Source organism: Schistocerca nitens, chromosome 4 (genome assembly GCF_023898315.1).
Source record: "Schistocerca nitens isolate TAMUIC-IGC-003100 chromosome 4, iqSchNite1.1, whole genome shotgun sequence".
In the NCBI taxonomy this organism is placed as follows: domain Eukaryota; kingdom Metazoa; phylum Arthropoda; class Insecta; order Orthoptera; family Acrididae; genus Schistocerca; species Schistocerca nitens.
The window spans coordinates 33,895,069-33,915,537 of record NC_064617.1 but is presented as its reverse complement, the minus strand read 5'-3'; positions in this window follow the sequence as shown (position 1 = coordinate 33,915,537).

The window sequence follows — 20,469 nt, the reverse complement described above, 5'->3', positions numbered from 1 at the left end:
GACGCAGCGACCCCCTCTATCTCCTGCTGTCTCCCGGCAGCCTGATGCGGACGGCTTTGTTACCGCACGCAGGCGGCACACCACCAGGGCTGGTGCGCTGCAGCAAACGCAGCCACTGCCGGCCGACAACACGGTTGCGGGCGCCTACGTAGACACGCTGGACGACTGCGACGCGCCTCTGGCGCCGCCCCAGAAGAAGCCGCCGCCCCCGCCGCCCATCGTCGTCCAACGGGACGACGTCTACCAGAACTTCCAGCAGAAACTTGACGAGGTGGCCACGTCCACTACTGTCAAGGCCGCCGGCCGTGACCTCTACAAGGTCACAGTGACGTCCAATGAAGAGTACCGAGTAGTGATGGACACCATCTGCACGGATGGCCTACCGTGCTACACGCACCCTTCCGACCCGCTCAAACTGCTGAAGGTGGTTTTCCGCCACCCTCCCCTCAAGTTTGGTACGGACTACCTCCGAGAGGAGCTCGAGTACATGGGCTTTGGCATCCGGTCCACCGGTCTGATGAAGTCCCCTCGAACTAACCGAGACATGCCGCTGTACCAGGTTTTCCTGGTTGACAACCTGGAAAACCGGAAGATTTTCCAGGTGCAGCAGGTCGGCAGCGTCAAGGTCGCGGTGGAGCCGCTTCGGGCTAAAGGCAAGAGGGCCAAGTGGTTCTCATGGCAGAGGCTGGACCACGTCTCCCGCTACTGCTGCATACTGCCCCGCTGCGTAAACTGCGCGGGACAGCACGAGAGCAAACCCTGTGAGCTCACCCGAGAAGAAAAACAGACGTGCCGCACGTTGCCAGTTACAGAGGCCGTTCGGCATTCAAACGGGGCCGAAACCAGTAACGGGGCGTGGCTGCTCCTTCTCGTAAAGTGTACCCGTCCACCAGCTTTGCTGCGGCCACCGACGGCGGACCGTCTGCCTCCTCCACCCAGCGACGAGAGCAGGCCGCTGGGGAGCGGCAGCAGCCGACTGCGCCGTCCGCGGCTACGCCCGGGCTGTTGGCAACCACGGCAGCCACACCTGACGCGCGGAATGCCGCCCAACGGAGGCGTCGCCAGCGCGCGGGCCGGGCCACCCCTGTCGCTGCGCAACGGACTGCCGCTGACACTCTGCCGCGGCAGCAGCCGGCAACTCGTGCTGCGCAGCCACTGCAATTAGCTGCCGATGTTCCACGGCAGTCGTATTTTACGGAGCTGTCGCAACGAGCCGCCCTCGTAGCGGACGCCGCCCCGTGGGCGACACCGCCCCGTCGGCTCCCGACGCAGCTGAGCTCCGATCGCTTCTGCGGTCGGTGAGCCAGCGGCTCGAGGAGCTCCCGTTGCTCATCACCGCGGTCACGACGGCCGTCCAGGCCGGCGTTGCTCCTTCTCCCCGCCACGGATAATCGCCACATCCGTGGCCTCACCGTTTGCGCCTTCAACGCGACCAGCTCGGTCCCCGAGCAAGGGGAGTTCAGGGCGTTCTTGCGCGACGATGCAATTGACATTTGCCTTGTGTGCGAAACATTCGTGAAGCTGGGAATTCATGTGAAGGCGACCAACTATCGGTGCTACAGCACCTACAGGCTGACCCACGCTGGCGGGACGGCCATCTATGTCAAGACTTCCCTCAAACACCACGAAGTGTAGCCACTAGGGTGTCTGTCACTACTACGGCGGGGTTTACCACCTTCGTTGCGGTCTACAGGCCGCCGAGGGGACTGCTCCACGAAGCTGACTTCGACGCCCTGCTGGCGTTGCGCAGGTAGATCTTCATTGCGGGCGACTTGAATGCCAAGCACACTAAAATTAACTCTCACATCACCAACGCCAGCGGCCGTCGCCTCTTTCGCGCCACACAACGGCATGGCGCGATAGTCCTCGGGCCCTACGACCACACCATCTTCCCCCATCGCGGCCAGCCTGACGCGCTCGATGTCGCCGTACTCAAAGGTGTCGGGCACTCCACGTCCGTCACCGTTAGATGCGCCGTGACGTCCGACCACCTTCCGGTGGTCTACGACACGGACGTCATCGGTGCCTCTATGCCGAGCGACCGCTGCAACTTCCGCGGCATAGATGAGGCCAGATTTCGTGCCGAGATCTTGGATCGCCTCGAAGGCTCGCCCGACCCGGATGTACAGGGAGCCGACGCAGGGTTGGCCTACTTCACCAGACACGCTCTCTGTGCAGCAACAGGCCGCCAATCCCAGGCGGCCGTGACGGCCGCGAGAAATGTTGCGCCAGTTCCCGTCGCACGTGTTAGAGGCGATCACGCACAAAAATCGCCTCTTTGAGAGTGGCAGCTCACGCGTCTGGCCGAGACGAAGCTCCGCCTCAATAGGGCGCGGCGCGAGATTCGGGCCTCCATAGTTGACCACCAGAATCGTGAGTGGGCGGGCCTTGTGGCCACCCTAACGACGACGGATGGCAGTGCTTGGCGGACGGCCAGGCGCTTCTTTCGCCGTTACCAGCGAGTCCCGCCGGTCCACGTGGGTGCGAACGTTGTCTGCGAGCCGGATGCGAAAGCCAGCATCCTTGCGGACACGTTCGCGGAAAATTTCCAACCCGCCGATGGCGAGTTCGATGCCGACCACTTTCGCCTTGTGGAGGACAGCCTACCGGATTTCCTCACTGCGCACGAGCAGGACGATACGATAGAGGAAATCACGGCTGCAGAAGTCGATCTGCAGCTCCATCACCTCAACCCCAAGAAGGCGAGTGGCACGGATGGTGTGACCAACTGCCTGTTGAGATTGCTACCGCCTGATGTACACCAGTCTCTGTTGGACATTTTCAACAGCATCCTCCGCTCTCAGGCTTTCCCTTCCGCGTGGAAATAGGCGGAAGTGGTTGTCATACCCAAGAGCGGCGAGGGCCCACGTCAGGCAGCGAACTACAGGCCGATGAGCCTGCTCCCGTCCCTTTCCAAAGTCTTTGAGAGGTTGTACGTGGAGCGGCTGCTACGCCACGTAAGGGAGCAGCAGCACATCCCCGAGGAAGTTCGGGTTCTGGAGCGGCCACTCTACCACCCAGCAGCTGTTGCGCCTCGTGGAGCAGGCGATGCGAGACTGGAGACGCGCGAGTCCCTAGGGGCGCTACTTCTCGACGTCTCCGAGGCCTTCGACTCCGTGTGGCACGCCGGCCTCGTTTACAAATTTTTATACACTGGATATCGACGTCGCACGTGGCCCTACTGCGCTCGTATCTCTCGGGCCACACATTCCACGTCCGAACAGATGGTGGAACCTCCACCGACCGGGAGATTGGAGCGGGAGTGCCGCAGGGGTCGGTTCTCGGCCCCCTGCTGTACTTCCTGTACACCGCCGACGCACCGCGTGTGGCACGCGTGGAGTTAGCGCTTTATGCTGACGACACTGCGTTGTTCACCCGCAGCACGAATGTGGCCGAGATGCGCCGCCGCCTCCAGCTCGGATGTGACATACTGGGCGCCTGGTCCACGAAGTGGCACCTAAAGTACAACGCTGCGAAGAGCCAGGGTGTCGTCTTCAGCAGGAAGAGGCTACCTCCGGACCTGCCGCCGGTCACGATCGTGGGGGGTCCCATCCCGTGGTTGCGGACCGGCAAATACCTCGGGTTCACACTCACTGGACAGGCACCTGACGTGGCTGCTCCACGACCGCGACGTCAGTGGGAGAGCGGTGGGGAGACTACGTGCTGCTCAACCCCTCGTCTACACAACCTCCACGCCACGTCCTCTCCATGTACCTGGCCTCGGTGCGGCCAGTTCTGGAATACGCAGCCGTGGTGTGGGGCAATGCAGCAGCGACGCACGTTGCGACGCACCGACGCGTCCAGAGTAGGGCGCTGCGACTTGCGCTCCCCAAGCCGCCTCGCTACCCCACGACGCTGCTCCGTGAGGAAGCAGCGTCTCTATAGCCAGCGACGCTCACCGAGGACAGCTCGTCGAGCCAGGTCCCATTGCCAACACCATAGGTCAGCGCAGGAACAGTAGCTCCGCTGCTTACACTGCCTCTACACCTGGCATATGTAGCCAGTGTTTTCGGCGAGCGAGCGAGCGAGCGACAAGACCTCAGCTCGTCAGCGTACCTGACGACGGCGACATGTGTGAATGCCGAAATATTGTGCCCATCTAACACTATGAACCGGCAGTAGACTTCCAGACTGTTAAACCAAGCAAAAAGATTGTTACGACCTCCGACCCTCAGAGGCGCAATGCGCCGTGATGGTTGAGAGATATGGTTTGGGAGAGATGTATGAATCACGCCTGGGTGTACAGAGATATACAGACAAGTACGGCATTGACTTTTATGCCTATAACATAGACTCTCTGGAGGGGATGAGTGGAATTATAAAATCTTCTTTATGTAGTCCCCTTTAGCCCCATCATACAAGTAGTTAGACGCTGTTGTATTTGTTTTCCATAACACGTCAATACACTGTATTGCATATGATGACTTCATCCTCTTCTCCACAATTGTTTATAGCGTCTGTCAGGCCATGCTTCCATCGTCTGTGAGTGGTTTCATAAACCTGCCACGTCGAAACCTTCCCGTAATAACAACATTGCCAGGGTCTGCTACCTCATGTGTCCATTTCTACCTTCCGGAAGCAGCTGCCCAAAATTTTAAAAAAGTCTCTAAATCCATGACTATATTTGAGGCACTGAGAGCACAAGCGGACTAACCCCGGAGAAGTCAATATGGAGGAAACAGGTCTCATAATACGGGCCCACAAAATAATGTATGTTTGTGATACATTGCAGCCTTGTAACATGCATATGATGTAACTGTGGTTTTATTGAACAATATTTTGACATAGATAAATTACAAAAGTACTATATAGTAGAATATTAGCAGTTTTGTTGTGGCTTAGTCCATTTTCGCTCCAAGTAGTTGAACATTCTCAATGACAGGTCCGTTAGTACGCTGATGCATGTGACAATAGTATTCATTACTAGTATACATTGTACACATTACATGTAACATTTTACATTGGTTTCTGTAATGTTACGCATTGTGTTACATTTCAAAATCATCCACAGGCAATGTTTCTACAGCATTTGATGACGTTTGTAAAGTTTTGTAGAAATCATGATGAAGTGGAGGTACATACGGAAGCAAACTTAGCAGATCCTTCTTTTTTGCCTCTGTAATTACATTTCCATTAGGATAAAGCAGTTCGAGATTGCTGATGCATGTGGATGTTCGTTTGGCCACATCAATTTCCTGAAATGGCTCTTGGTTTTGGTTCGAGTATTTATACAATATTTTGAATCTGTTGGTTGCTTCATACCGCAGCCACTGTATGTTCAACCATTGTACTTTACAATTGCCAGAAGACATTTTTCGATTCGTGATGTTTCTTTCGAGTTGTTTTGTTGAAAAGAAACATTCCGCATTCATATTAATTACCTTGAATGGATTCCTTTTTCTGGCACTCACTACCACATCATTCCAGTGTTTAGGACGGTAAATATTAGGAAAATACTTTTTTCGTTTCTGAACTAAGCCAAAATCCTGATCACAGGGCAGGTACGAGTGTCCGCTAACTAAAAATTTATGGTCTATTTCCTTCACAGAGAACTCTGAGCTGTTGACAATGTATTGGCACAGTACAGCAACCTTTATGTTTCTATTCTGGCCTCCGCACTGATCAGAGTACATAATTAGTTTTTCAGTCCTGACAAAATTGCGTATGAAGTACAGCAAACAAGAACCAATTTCTTGTGGCCCTCTCGACGCAATGGATTCATGCCACAGAAACATGTATACATCATCATTGTGCATATTGTGGATGCCAAAGCAATATGTCCACAACTGACGTTTGTAATAGCAAACTCCAGTTGAGATGATCGGTGTAGGCAAAGTTTTCATCAAATCAAATGTTATCACTGTAACGTTACCATCTGATTTGCTAAGCAATGTATCACTATGTAAACCTGCCCGTGCATACGCAGCTTTTTGCTGATGGAATTCACGTTCTGCAATTAACTCCGTCCTCTCCTTATCATTATCGGCAGCTGTTATTTTTACCTGCAAAGCATCACATGTTCGACAAGAGTCGGACACTGGTGGATGAAATGACAAATTGAAGTTTTCGTAAAAAATTTTGCGGAAAATAAAATGAGAAACGGGCATTTGCTCCTCTGCACAGTACAGTGAATACATGACTGATAAATTTAAATCTGGTCCTAAATACTTTCTACCGTTATTTTTATGATACGCATAATGGCTTTCATACGCCGGGAATTTTTCTATGAAACGTTTTACTACATCAACTTTGTGGCGAGGTGTTTTATTACCAGGTTCACCTTTACCTCTACCATCACGAGGAGGGGTGGCTTTTTCCCCTTTATTCTTGAGTACCCTATCGATTCTTCCAGCAGATACGGCTAAAGTATTCTGAAAGAATCTTTTGCACACCCTCGTTTCAGACCCATTTGAATTGAGCAAGTAATACAATCTCGTCTTCTCCCTACGTGAATGTTGCTGACCTACGTAAGACCGTGCTTTATCAACGACTTTAATCATGGTAAACAGGAAAGCCGACTGCAGATCGTGGCTGCCTAAATTATAAAACTCATTGAACACTTGTTCCTGCTGTTCTTCGTTGATGTGTTTGTGGCACTCATACCGGCACGTACACTCGCTGATTTTCCGCAATTCCTTTCGAGGTACAAGGTTACCCTTACGGTTTACATACTCTTGACCTAGAGCTCTCCGTTCTTTCCTAACGTTACGAAGCCATTTATCTTCGTTTCTAAGGCGCTTCTTTCCTCGGCTCCGTACCACGGCATCGTCGTTCGTCTCTGGCACGTCCTCTGGAACAGTTGTTGCTGCAGCCGTGCTCGCTCTCGCGTCTCCCGGCACTTCCCCATCGGACGCAAACATCTCTGTAATAACAATATCCATCCCTCAATGTAATATTAACTACACTACAGTAATGGTCAACGTGTGCATTGGTATCCACAGGCGAAGCAATTGCTCAACACAACTCGGCGGGCGGTAAAACATTGTTGTACACATAACATTACAAGTGATCGTTACTTGATTACACAAAATAGCAATACATAAAGTATTGTTTGTATGTCATTCTGTTTTCGTATGGAAAACAACCTGCATTTTCTGAACAAAGTCACCATTCGAGATACGGTACATCTAGACGTGTTTGCATATGAACGCGTTAGTGTACAATCGACAATGTTATCCGCAAAAAAGGAATGGAACACAATAAAAACTAACCTTCCAATTGCTCCTCCACGCTTTTCGCAGGGGCTGCCATGCTGATCAACTGAAATACACGTCCACGTGGTCACTGGTCCAATACGTTGTTCCACACTAAATACACAAGTCTTTCGTTCGCCGGCGTCACGCGCAATGGCAGTGGACGGAGAGCATAGAGCACAAATGGACTATGACGCATAGTCCACTCCTGCTCTCAACGGTATCTATCGGCGGTTGAGTGCAACAGCAATGTTTACGTTGCTACATTAGACAAACCTTCAGATAAACAAACAGATCAACATGCATTGCATAATACTCGTATACTGTTATCACAACATGTCAATACCTCAAATTCACAAAAAGTGTGGGTTAGTCCGCTTGTGCTCTCAGTGCCTCATTTATTCGTGGCGCGGCATTCCTCATCTCGTCCGAGAAGGTTCGTCCTGAATTTTTAATATCTGGCTCCCACTAAATTACCTTAACATTAATTATTTATATGTTGAGGACAATCCCAATAATTCGCAGTGTAGTGTCCCCACACTCAGCTTCTCCCCACACTTGTGTTCCATCCTTAACTAACTGCCACGTAGCCCTATCATCCCCCTATTAAGTGCTCAAAACTAATTGCTTCCCCGGCCAATGCTGGTCAAACATTCTGCTGGCAACTAATTTGTTGGCACATCTACAGCGTGTGCTTGCTTGCGTGTTACACAGAAATTTAGTACGCAAAAGCCTGCTAGAAACACACATCACTCGTAGCTGAAACGCTGACTACAAACACTGCGTGTTGCTGCTGTTCCGGGAAATGGTGTGTATGCTGCCACATTTGTTCCATCGAAATTCTCGCTTGCTGGGACTCTATTAATTTCTCCGACGAAGGCATAAGTTGTGGATTGAGTCTGTTATTTAAATATGTTGCATTTTGAATTGGAATCTATTTCCGCCCGATTTTGACTGAACATGAATCGCTTTTCCAGGTTCTAACTCACGATAAAGTTCGAAATTTCTGTGCCTTTCATGCTCCAGTTCCTCTCATAACGCGTGCACTCACTGAGTTAAGGCAGCAGCTCCTTTGGTGTTTGCGGTAGCAGGTGTTTCTACGATTTTATGTATTGTAGTTCTACCCTAATCCAAGTGTTTAGAAAAACACACACATTCCCGTTTAACTATCTCAGACAAAATAATTTACCCACAAATTAATTCTTAGAGCGACTCATCAACCATTTGCACTTAGTACAGTTACTATACAGGTAACATATTCGCCTAATACAGAAAAAGTAGATGTTACAAGTGTGGTATATGGAAGTTCTTGCCCAGACAAACTACAAAATGGGCACTTCAGAGGTCCTAAATTATAATACCCATCATTACCCCTAAAGAAACATAAGTAAACGGTCTTCTGTGGTTTCGCAAAGGTAACTCTAAACTCGGCGTACCCTAGCTGAAGCAACTAACTCTGACACCGAAAGCATACACCTAAAGTAACGTCAACAAAAGTTGGTAGGAGTGCCAGTTTAATGAGTGGTTTACTTTTGAGTTTATAGGGCTGCTTCCATTATGAATTTCTGTTTGGGTCCAGAGTTCAGGTGAAGATGAGCTCATCATGTCTCAATAAGTTTATTTGTCAAAAAAAAGTTCAGTTATGACTAAGAATAGGACACTCAATCATTTTTCTCGGTATTTTTCTCGTAAATAATGTTTTTTTTCCTACATAACCTGAGCGTTCTCTTTATACAGTCTGATTTGGACATGATTCCTGCCATATACCATTTGTTTCTTTTTCTAATTTGACATTCATAGTACCTATATTTTGTCAAACAGTAAAAATATTTGCTACTTTGAGGGAAACTAACAGATCTAATTACACTTACACCTAAAAAAAACCAGTCTGAGAAAATAACGAGATCACAAATATGTCTTTCTCTAGGTCAGTCCTGTAAATTTACTGGACCTTGTGTTTATAAGTTGACATATTGTTGCCAAAAGAAAATATACATTAGAATAGACAGAAGGAATTTTCAAAACATTATTTATACCACATATGAATCGAACGGCCATGATATTATCTTCATTGGCTCACAGTTAAAACAACAAGTTCCAAGCACGAATGAAAAAGGACAGGTGCTAAATATTTGACAAGAAATAGAAAGTTTCTTATATGTGATGAAACATCAAGACATTATTTTGAACGAACAGGTCGAACCAAAAAAAAAAAATCATTGTAAATTTCACCAATGTCATTCTAAATGTTTCATGTTGAAACACATTCCTTTCTTTAGATAGCTTGTTAACGTAGGTAACACTATTTACGAGTGAAATTATATAGTCTGTGGTATAGGAAACTTAATCATTATCTTTGTATGTAAAGTAGTCTACCTCTGAAACTTACACAATAACCAAGTATATGTGCTGATTGCCACTGGTTTATTATCACTTACTATTATATATGTCACTGGCTAACGTCTGCTGTGTAAGTTGTGTGAAAAAACGGTTGTCATGTTAACTAATACGAAATAGTAGTCACTCGACGTAAATCTGCCTGGAAGGATATTTTGTCTTCTCTAACGTCAGTAGTGCTACTAATGGACATTTGCTTTTGTTACTATCCCAGGAATGTTTAAATAAAGGAATTCTCTGTTGTTCAGTTTATCTGAGTCAACCCTAGTACCAACAGCCCTGGTGCCTCGTACTTTTCGTGATCGAACACAAAAGCTCTTTTTCCTGGTTTAGTTTTAATAATCACTATCTCCCAACGTATAAAATAGTCCCAGAGTCCTACCTATATTTTAAACTTCAATGTAACACACTCATCACATCAAAAGCGAAAGCTCAAAATGATTCTCTTCCAGCAGAACTGAAATATTACGTACCTCCTAGCTCTTACATACTACAAATTAGTTCCTTCCCTCAGAAGTACAGAAAATATTTTTTTTTTTTGTAACACTATTCGAAATATTGTCCTGATCATGATTCCTTACTTATAGCTACGAGCAGTGCCCAGTATCGTCAGCTTCGTTCACTACATTAATGACTGGAATAACTAGATGAAAAAATACAAGATCTGAAAGCAATACGAAACTGTTATTGTATCTGAGTAATGTACAACTCCAAAGACTTTTCAGCAGCATTAAAAATCAAAGGACGTTAAGTGCAAATTGACGCAAAATCATTCCAGGTCGGTAGACTTATCGCTTTCGAACGCAAACAATTTCTACATCTAACGAATTTTGTTTCTAGTAAAAGTTTTTCAACAGTGTTAGATAGGAATCAGGTAAAATTCTATGAATCCTGCTGCAAGCACAAAATATAGTAACAGGGAAGCTGACAAATCCAGGTCGTTGATATAGATGTCAATAGACAGGTACTTTTTGGCCCTGAAAGTAATCTCTTATTATCAAGTGAAGAACGATTCACATTAAGTCCGTCCACAGCTGTATACATACTGAAGATAAAATCCGGCTTTTGTCTGCATGATTCCCTGCTTTGTAAAATAAAAGTCAGCTAAATTCGTACTGACATTCCCACCTCGTTGTTTCTGTCATCAAGCGACAATGCAGAAGTCCGTTTTCTTAACAGTCAGTTGCTCCAATCCACAATCTGGTATTCACAATCACAAAAATTCACTTTTGATAGTTAGTTGAGTAAAACAATTTTCTCTAAAAGCGGTATACATAGAACCGGCACTTCTGACCCTGAATAAAGCTAGCAGCACATAACTATACATCACAGTACCAACTACACTGGCATAATGACATCAGAAAACTGGCACTGGGAACCAGTCATGCCAACACAGTACAGTGGACTAGAAAAAGATTTAAAAAAGAGAAGATAAAACGTCGTGTAAACTAATGATGGTACTTACGTTGTGATTTTTAATAGTAACTGTTTCTCAGTAACGCTATAGGAGAAACAAATAGGACAAAATGCCATCGTTTCGTGGCGAAGAAACGAGTCCTCGATTTTAAGTACTCGTTGTGTTATAACTGTGTTTCAAAAGCAGAATGTTACTACTCTAATGAGCAGCAGTGCACAGTGCGACTGCTCGGTAAATAGAGTACATGTATCTATTGATTTTTAAATGTTTGGACTTGGTTTGCCGCAACACACTTTTAATCTTCATACTACCCAGTCGATGGATTATAGAGGCTATAATGCAGTTATGATTTAAAAATGTGATACCAGAAGTTCAAACAATATTCTCAACTCACTTTCGGCTTGGTTTAACATACGCGTATATTTTTTGATTATTCTTGGTGTTGCAATAATGACAGCGATACCACAAATGCTTCTTGAAAATACTGACAAAACTGTGCACCATATTAACTAGCATTTACTCGCAGTAAACCACCAAAACGTTTTTGAACTCCTACCTCTTGTATTCGATGTCAAAAATTTCTGCAATAGGTAAACTTCTTGAAATTATTTTAAGCCCAGTTTATGCTGTCTGTCTCATATGCGAATATTATTACAAGTCCAAAGAAACGGTTGTTGCAAGTTCGAAATGCTCGCTAACCCGCGGAAATATTCTAAATGCACATAATTTGTTACTAAAAAAATGCTACGTTTTCTGCCAACAACGCGCCGATTATTTCAAGAGTCCACAAATTTTTACTTGGAAGATTACAAACACTTCAAATCGCCACTTACCGCTCATGTATACATAGGTCTGCACTGCTCTGCTCTGCAGTCCAGAACGACTGTACGATACCAAGATGGCCATTAACTCTTTAAGCCCTTAGACAGTGGTTCCAAAGATCATCTCATATAAAGTTTTCAAAATTTTACCAAACATATGTCACATATTACACATAAATACCAGACTACACTTACCTTTTATCACCTTTAAGATGATGTACTTAATTTTTTGTTGAGTATTTTACATTTCTCATAAACTACAGTATTGTCTATGTAATCGTTGGTTTCCCATGTTTGACTGTGTGAAAATTAAAAGTATATAGAAATTAATACATTTGCAGATAAATACACTAGCATAATTTATTACGCTGCGATTACTTTTCTCACTTTATTACTTGTTTTGTGTAAAAATAAGCTATTAATAATATAGAATGTTTAGTCTGTCATATTGTTTAAATTATCTTTTTTTCTTTTGATACTCTGATGGAGCTCTATCCACTGAGACAAAGTTTATCAATTTCGCCCACGACGTTGATATTATATGAGTATTAGTTTTTAAATTTCATATGAATTGCAAATCCGAGATAATTCATGAATCAGAAACTGCTTTACTGCTTAAGGGCATGATACAAGCACCCTCCGGTCACTCCACTTCTGTAAATGTGTTGAAATATGTTATAGTTTCTTGGATCAGGTTTTACGGGATATTGGTCTATTTAGTAAGTATAGTAGTCTCTCGTTTCCACCATGGTGGCTAGAACGTCACGTTTCTCTCCAGTGACTAAGTGAACCTGGATTTTCCCAGTCTACCTCTTTATGTGCTCCCTGAAACCGTAGCGTCCTCTTACTGTCGAGGATACCCCACATGACGTCGGGTATGAACCTGCTGGTCCCATCAGTTCCATAGTCTCATGACAGTCGATGGATCCGATTAACACCAACAGAATTATCGTGGAATAATAAGATGCAGTGTTGATACACCAAGATTCTGATGCCGTCGACATTCGGCAGGTACTGGTATTCTACTTCTCGCTCGAGGCATATGTCAGTCATCTCAGAAACAAATAACGTTGAAATGCGGCCTGTGATTGAGAGACCCCATACTTGTTCTTCAGTTATATTCAATATGCAGGTGGGGTTATTTCTATCCACGTCGTGTGTTTGCGCTGATATGCAAACCATCTGCATGTAAAAGCATGTAGGGCACTTCAGCTAATTTGCCGTTTACTGCTTGTCGCGCCTTCAAGGTCAAATTCCTGCAGCTTTAATGACCATTGACGTAGATTTGTTTCTTCCGCACTAAATCACAAACAATATGGGTGGCAGTTATTTGTCATTGAATATTACTCTGTTTGGAAGCACTAACCTGGCTACCAACACACGTAGTCCATTTGTCTTCGCAAAGAATCGAGGCAGAACGTTTGGGCTGTCTCTCAGTTGAACGTTGGTAATGAACGAGAAAGACATTGATATAAACATGAAAATGTAGTAGTCTGTAGTTGACATATTGCAGGAAGGAAGTAGTTTTATAAGGAAGTAATTTTTCTTAAAGTGGCTGTCATTTTAATAGCCACTGCAGCAACCGTCGAATCAATACAGAAGGCTAAAAGCCACACTTTTTTTCAGCTCCGTAATTTGTTTCTTTGTTTACTTCAATATTTCCTATTTTCTCAAACCGTTTGATGTCAATGTTATATTTTATAGTGCTTCGTACTATAGAGATTAATTACCTAACGATTATCTAGCTCAACGTAAGCTCATGTTCATCTCATCAGGGAAACAAAGTCGGGGAGAGAACTAACGGTTAAGGAGTTATCACTTTGAATACACGCAGTGGGAACCTCTTACTGGGTCACAGAACTGGAGCGACGTTTGTTACGACAGTTTTTTTATTATTATTTATTTGATGATTATTTGTTCAGAAGTATTCGACTATTCTTACATTGCATGTTTAGTGCAATATGTCAAAATTGAGTCGTTTATAAAGCAATGATGAAGGTGATTTATACACGGGAGAGTGATTATTTAACTAATAAGGATTTTTCGGGATGGGGTAAGGGGCAGAGGGGCGTTACTTCCTTAAAAAACGAAAAGTATTTGGAATCTAAAATGATCAAGGGGAATAAGACAAATTACTTGTAATGGAAATAAATTAGTTACTATGGACTGTTACTGTAACACACAATTACTCAGATACAGAATCCAGAAAACACGCTACATTCTCATATACTACAGTACTAACCCACACCGCTCAAACACAGATTCTTAAATTTAGAATTCTGCAACATTAAAAGCCACTGCTGTTGTGAGTAATATCTCGTTGTAGCAGAAGTATTTTAAAGTCACATTTTATAGCTTTCTTTTGACAGGTACAAAACAATTTTTTTTTCTTTTGTATTTATCAAAGCTATTTATATTACAGAATAATATTACCTATGTCGAAGTTCTGGCTAATAATAATAATACTTACTTGTAATTTTTCTCCCTTGATCCTTCAGATGTGCCTCGCTAGTGCGAGAACGTCGAGATTACGTGGGGATCCTATACACGGGGTGTAACGGGTATAAGCACGTTGGTGTCTTAATAGGTACACTCATGAATATGTTGGTTGTCTTTTCTCTTCATCCTACAGTCTTCTCACAAATACGTCACAAACTTGACTTGATGTTTTCTGCCTGGTCCTAACAACACCACTAAGTCAACTACACCTTTCGGTATAGACTTATCGTTTTGCGTCCACGTGTCCACACTTCACCAGTTGAACTGTTTCCCACGGGAATATAAGCATTAATGGCTTTCTCTTTCCACACATTCTTGGATAGGCTAACCAAAATACAAACATATGACTTGTGTTAGCTATAATTATGAGCCTACAAATGACTTGGGTATTGATGTAATGTCGTTTAGTACACCGTCATCATTCAACAATAGTGATATCTGCACTTACAGCCGTTACGCCCTGTATACAGCCGAGAGGTGGCCGACTCTCCCCAGGTGTGGCGTGTGGTGGGGGGCGCTGACCGCCATTCGACCCTCGGTGCATTCACTCTTGCCCCGACTCGCGAAGCGTCAAGTGTCGGGTGCGTTCTTGACGTAAGTCTGATAGTAAAGCGCCGCATACCGAAGTCAACTAATAGCCCTCGTCCCTGTTGACGAGAGTGTCGTGTTTTCATTCTCAAATTCGAACGTACGCTTCTCGTTGAGGTTATGTTTAGCCAGTGCTGATCTGTCTTTATGCCCCAGGCATACGCATCTAATGTATTCCATCCATCGCTGCTAGATGCTGTGCTGCGTTTTCCCGATCGGTTGACGGTGACACGTTCAAGGAATGCCATATAAACCTGGAATTCGCAAGTGTATCTTCTCCTTTACCGTGATAAACATAGTTTTCGTTTTTCGTAGTGGTCAAAAAATGGCCAAATTTATTTCCCGGAGTTTCTTGCAGTTTTGGCTTAGGGAGCCCCAGCACAGGGAATACAGTTGAATTTCTGTTCCTCTTTCCCTCCCTCTTATTTGCGATAGGCTGCGTCATTTGTTTTCTTCAACGCACGTCAATTTTGGCAGCAAACAGTCTAAGCTGTTACAGGGTATCTCTGTGCCAGTGATGTCAGCTCGTTGCATGAAGAAACAGATCGAAGAGGGTCTTTTTTCCATAGACTTGTTAGCACGTCCTAAACTGGAAGACATCTCTTACGTTCTAGCTCCATCGTCAGCTGTTTGTTTTCATGGACCTCGTTGAGGCAGTCTTGTGTCTCAGTCAGGGTCTATCTGCCACGTTCCCGCAGAACAGAGGGCCATCGACGTAACTTATCCGCTCTTTATTAGGAAACGTTTGCGATGAAACTGGTATCTACAGTCGAGGTAGTATGTGTGATAAACAGTCGAATATGCTGTATGTTACTACTATGTGTAGTATGGGGCGATGGAGAACACTAGAGATTACCCTTGAAAGTTGTGCTGTCTTAATTATTACGTAGAAATGGGAGAATTTTATCAACTTTTAGAACAGAGTGGAATTTATAGAATTTCCTGCAATCTGTGTTAATAAACCACACTCAAAGAAACCTGACTTTGTCCTTAACGACCAAACACAGTTCCATTACTCATCCTTATTAAAGTTGCAGCCAGCTATTATGCGTCTCATCATTGGCTAATAAGCTTTCTGTAACCACACCCACATTCCATAGCCTTTTTCTTCCCCTCCCTTTATTTGGTCTGTTCATCACATCCACCAGTTTGTTCATATGACATATGAGTCCATGCCATTACTCATTTGTAGAACATTTCTGTTTTATACGCTCAGGTACTTTTAATATTTAAATATACTGTAATGTAAGACTTATTTATTCAGTCTCTTTAGGTGCTACATCATACTTGTTTCGTATCGATATAGCCATAAAATGTCACACATCTTTGTACAGCATCCTACGTACACCTATAGATTCTCGCTGAAGTTGTGTGGATTAGCTGTTTAGCATCAAGTTATCTAACGATGACCTAAGAAGCTGAAAGCCAGTTCATAACAACCTAGTAAATATTACTATGAAACACTAATACTTTGAAGTTATTAATATGTCTAATTTCCTCCAAGAACCGCCAGAATATTAATTTTCATTTTATATTTGGTTGATTCCTTAATGAGGTAACTTTCTACATCCATTGTGTAGCTTCTTCTTCAGTATCAGGTCTGGTTTAATGAATGTATAGTTTCATCATATGATTTTCATGAATATTTTGATGTAATGTATTGGATTTATCAGAATAATGTGTAATATAATGAGAAGATACAGGTAAGAGCTTGCGTATGTTGCGAATCTCAAAGAGTGACGTGCGATTGTCAGTGGATATTTTCTATGTAGTGAGGTTCAGTACGTGCTGTGAATTTTATGTAGGAGGATTTATGCCAGTTTTGTTTAACCTTTACTTGATATTCGGTTTGATTTTTCCTTGCATGGGTGACCATCTTTGATAGAAACCTGGCCTTATGGAAGATACGTGTAGGCACTATGTGATATGTGGTGGATATTTATATTTTTCAATGTTTCCATTATAACTCTACGATTCCACAGTTGTCCAGATGAAGAGATGATTCTGTTTTAGTATGTTTCAAAGTGAGTTTCTATTTGCAATGATTGTCTGTTGGTTTGTGTGAGATGAGTATATGGTGTGAAAGATGCCTCGTTTGGTCGATATTAGAGTCATAGCGAGCTGCTGTGACGATGAAAGTGAATCTGATGTGTAGTGAGGTTACCACCTTAACGCTTAGCGGCTTATACTGACTGCGTATGTGGTGAGTGCAGCAGGCTCAGTGTCACTGCTGCCGAGGCCGTGCATATTTCGTCTTTCATTTTCTGTACAGTTTCCGACTCTGCTCCGCCTTGTGTCTGGGTGAGTCTAGATCTACTATCACTAGACTTGGTGTGAGAGTTGTTTAGAAAGGTTGGCCATCTACGAGAAAGTTTGTACGTCCACATGTTACAAAAGTGAAATGATTCTTTCGGGTGGGGTGATAAATAGTGGATCGTGTCAAGGGAAATAATAGTTGTGATTAAGGTTTCGGTATGGATCCCAGTTCACAAATGCTTGATTATGTTTTATGATGATTATTCCAGACTGTCGTGATATTTAAGACTGCGATAGTCCCATTTCTCTATGCAACAAAGCTAGCATTACTCAACTTTACGTCCGAGATTCACACTAGTACAACTTCAGCAGCGGTAGGTTTTTCTACCTGCAATAACTCTTATTTGATGTCAGACTGAAGACAGTCACGTAAACACCGTTTACATTCGCCTACGTCAGGTAGTGTTCGTAACCTTCTTCTGTTGCCGCATACTGTTGTTCGTTCCTATAGCTATTTGTCGCATTTGTACCTCTTTGTCAACCTTTGGTCTTGTCCTGAGGAACACAGCTTCCCTAGAATCTCTTGCGACACTCTGTAACCACTAAAAACATGTCAGTTGTTGTTCCTGAACCTTATCTTTCATTTAAATGCAATAACTAAAATCTAAATATCGTGTGACTCGGGCTTCCCGTCGAGTAGACCTTTCGCCGGGTGCAAGTCTTTCGATTTCACGCCATTTCGGCGACTTGCTCGTCTATGGGAATGAAATTATAATGATTAAGACAACAGAACACCCAGTCCCTGAGCGGAGAAAATCTCCGACCCAGCCGGGAATCGAACCCGGGCTCTTAGAGACTGACATTCTCTCGAGCTGACCACTCAGCTGCCAGGGGCGGACAATGCAGTAACTTACTATGTGCTTCAAGATTTATAAATTCGTGCAATTTATACCATTGTCTAAGTAAATCATTTTCGACCTGTTATTAATAATTACCAATTCCGTGAAAATTTAACGTAGTGAAGAAAGTGCATCACTTTTTATTTGTCTACTATGTTTTCCACAGATGGGAGGTTACATGTTGGTTGTAAGTGAAGGTAGCCACACCATAACTGGATATACTGCACAACAGACTTGAATCCGTCTATCACTGTACCCCTTGGCTTCGTCGTGCACTACTCAGGAAGAAAAAATTTTGAAGAAGAAGGTCATACCATTTACAGTATTACAGACTTTTAATAACTATTTCTGGTTCAGGTGAAAATTAATGTAATAGGAGTGTACTGTACAAGCTCATAATCATAACAGTACATAACAGTCCACTACCGCTGTACTCTACATTTTCTTCAGAACACTTCCCAGAAAGTTAACAAAATCACGGTACAAGTTGTAATGAATGACAAGGAAGCGACCAACATCCGCGTATCCAAGGGAACGAAGCCGTAAAGTTGATGAGTGGGACTCTGGCTGCTGGTCAGGCGGTAGAAGCGGCGCAGCTCAATCGTTTCTGCGCTGTGGAGAGTCGAACCCAGTAGCATCGGGCACAGAACAGGAGCTGTCTGCGCCGCCTCCCTGGACAGCGCGTGCGAGGTCGCTATCACCATTAACACCTGTGACGATTGCGACGATAGAACCAAAGTCTGTATCACCACTGGTAGTTTCTGCTGCTGTGTTAAGACTGCGGCAACTACGTTCCAAGATATACCGCACAGCACTGTCATGTCTAGGATTATCTGGTGCGCTGAAAGAACCTCCTGGGACAGGTGGCACAGTGCGGAACAGACTCTCGTCAGCTTGCGGTAGCGATCTGCAAGTGGTCGCCGCTGGCATCTCACTTGCGCTGTAGCTCTCAGACACTGGTTGAGCTGGCGCAAGTCACTCCGCTCGAGAAGAACGAACATGGAAACATGGAAACAGCTGTAGGTATAATACCACTGGAGAACAATAAAAACATATATGTCCATTTCATTCCGTACAACACATATTCCAACGTCAGAGCAGCTACATGTAGCACGAGAAACCCTGTGTACACCCCTCGCAGGAGATCCTCACCGCCGCACTAGAGAAATAGGGCGATTCCAGGACGCCACTGTCCCGATACGACAACAGAGTGACGATCCTCTGGTACTTGTGGGGGTTCCAGAACAGGTCTGCGGCGACCGCCATCACCATGGAGGCGCAGTATGTCATCATGTAGGTTACCAACCACACAAAAGTGAAGGAATCATTTTTTCTCGCACTCACAGCTTGCACCCAATTTACCGTAAGCGCTGTTATTCCCAGGCTCATGACGAGAACAACAGATGCGTACAGCGTACCAGCAGTGGTCCTGCGTAGTTCACACGTTTCAGTGTCCACTTGGAATGGCGTCAGCCCGAAAAATCTGCAGATGGCGTGGTATGGTATTACAGATCGTAAGATGCCTCTTCTGATCGCCATTTCAGCATCGGCTGGCGCTACAGGATACCTTCGTTATCTGTGAAGAAAAAAGTACCCCAGTTACAGTAAGCAAGCTGCTTACATTATACAGAAAAATCATCTAAAGTTCTCGCATCACTCATAAATCGTTGAGTATGATGTGTAGCTAAATTTTAGTTGTTTGGTCGTATGGTGATTTAACAAAATTAAGAAGACAGACTTTGTTGTAATACGTTTATTACTAATTCATAAAAATCCCCTATCGAGCACATTGCAGAGTTTATTGTTTTGAGCACCGTTATGGACCATAGGCAACACTAGAGAAAGAACCTGAAAGATTTTAACATTCTGGGTAAAATAGCTAAATAAATGAAAGTAAATAAGACAGTTATGAAAGAAATTTACGTGGAAATGTTTGATCATAATAGGGGAAAATTACAGACGCCCCTCTAAATCGCTTAGAGATGGAGGCAATGGTTGCCATTTGAAGTAGTGTCGACGGTCATAAAGATTACCCAAGCAAACCTAAATCATCTGACACAATGGAAATTCATACAATACTTCTCCCATATACGAGATTAGCAAATCAGATTTTATCCGAAACTTTTTGCCAATATGGTATGACAGTGAACTGAGCTTCTTTGTTATCATGTTTTAGTGTTAACGTAATGTCGTCTTTTATTTCATTTGCATGTACGTACAACTTCTTAATATAAGCTTTATCCACTAAAGTGGGATTGTAACCATGGGTTTCTGCGTTTTTTGCTACTTACGTTAGATCAAAATTTTTTGTTTCATTATGCTGCTCATGCTCGATTGTAAATATGTTTTTGTGAGAAATCATATCGTCGAATAATAACAATATGGTAAGAATAGCTTAC